The sequence below is a fragment of the Galeopterus variegatus genome, unplaced genomic scaffold (genome assembly GCF_000696425.1).
Source record: "Galeopterus variegatus unplaced genomic scaffold, G_variegatus-3.0.2 Scaffold2717, whole genome shotgun sequence".
Classification (NCBI taxonomy): domain Eukaryota; kingdom Metazoa; phylum Chordata; class Mammalia; order Dermoptera; family Cynocephalidae; genus Galeopterus; species Galeopterus variegatus.
Genome location: NW_007728828.1, coordinates 355,443 through 356,897, shown reverse-complemented (window position 1 = coordinate 356,897; position 1,455 = coordinate 355,443). Strand labels below are relative to the sequence as shown.

Genomic DNA, 1,455 nt, shown 5'->3' with positions numbered 1-1,455 from the left:
TAGGGGGAGTTCGGAAAATTTTAATCAATGATCAACTGGGTGTCGCGGGTATCCCAAAGAATACCAGTGAATCTGACGTCGTCAAACACAATTCGGGAAGTATAAAACAGCGGGTTAACGCCAATTTCAAAGAAACCTCACTACTTAAAGCAAGCGTCCCTGGGTGGGCTCGAACCACCAACCTTTCGGTTAACAGCCGAACGCGCTAACCGATTGCGCCACAGAGACGGAGGTAGCCGGAGCCGTTCCTTCCAAATGGATCATTTCACCCTTTTAGTCTAAATTATATATTTTTAAAGGAACCGTTTGCCGGGCGTGTACTGGAAAAGTGCTCCCCCATTCTTTGTCATTGTTCCTATGCTAATGGTGTGTTTTAAAAGCAGAAGTTCATAATTGTATAGATATTATTCTTAGAGAGGAACTTCAGAGTGTTGGTCGGTGCGGAGCAGGACGCGGCACCGGTGCTCTCTTTTCCCAAGTAAGTATGAGTACAATCAAAAGGAAGATATCTGGACAGAATTTATTTTCAGTTGAATAAGGAAGTTTTTGCTGATAGTTCAGTTGAGAAAGAAGTCACTGGCAGGCGCTTTGCGAAGAGGGCAAAACCATTCAGTGGAAAATCTGTGCAACGATTCAGGGACATGACATAGCAGTGAAGAGCCGACGCCCCCGGAGACTGAAACCGTTTAGAACCTCCTACGCTGCAGAGCTCTACCAGCAAGCGGCGGGCCTTAAAGTGCAGTCACACTTTATATCTGCGTTCTAAAGAGTAAGAGCGATGACAAATTTCATTTTTTAACTTCTTCCCTCCCTCTCTCTCTTTCCCAAGAGTAAACTTGACAGAGAACCGTGACAAAATACAGATAGCAGCATGTATACCTTCCAGTAATTTCCTTTTGGGTTTCTATCTGTGCCTGTTTTCCTTTTTTTCTGAAGCGTGTGTGGGTTGATGGGAAACATGGTAATGGTGAGGGTGGGGGTGGTGATGTTCAGAATCCTGTTTATTTCTCTATTCTTTTAAAGCACATTTAAACTCAGATTCTAGTAGGATGATGCCCTCGACACGAAATCTTGACTTTTGGGTGTCCTCTATTCACTTAGTGTCAACTGACAGTTACCAGTGTCTACTCACTGTCAGGCACTGTTCTACGCTTGGACAGATCAGCAGTACAACAGAGACTGGAGTTGATTTTCAAGCCGGGGAGAAACAGACATTAAACACAAAGCAGTAATTTGTACAATATTTTTGAAGGTAGTAAATTCTGTGGAGAAAAGAAAAAGTCAAACAGGATAAGGTGATTAGGGAGTGGGAAGCATGCAGTTTGCGGTATTAAACAGGCAAGTTAGGATGGCCTCCTTATTTTTGCATGTTTTGGAATGGTTTTTTGGAGTTCTGATATATCCATCTTTCACTTTAAAAGACGTCTCTCAGAATCTAGGTGGGAACAGGCAAAA

At 43.2% G+C, this 1,455-nt stretch overlaps 1 non-coding gene across 1 annotated transcript; it reads right to left on the bottom strand.

Moving 5' to 3' along the window:
- Positions 1-154: 154 nt before the first annotated feature.
- On the bottom strand, positions 155-228 carry TRNAN-GUU. The gene has a single exon. It is a non-coding gene; the product is annotated as a tRNA-Asn (tRNA).
- Between the last annotated feature and the right edge of the window lie 1,227 nt (positions 229-1,455).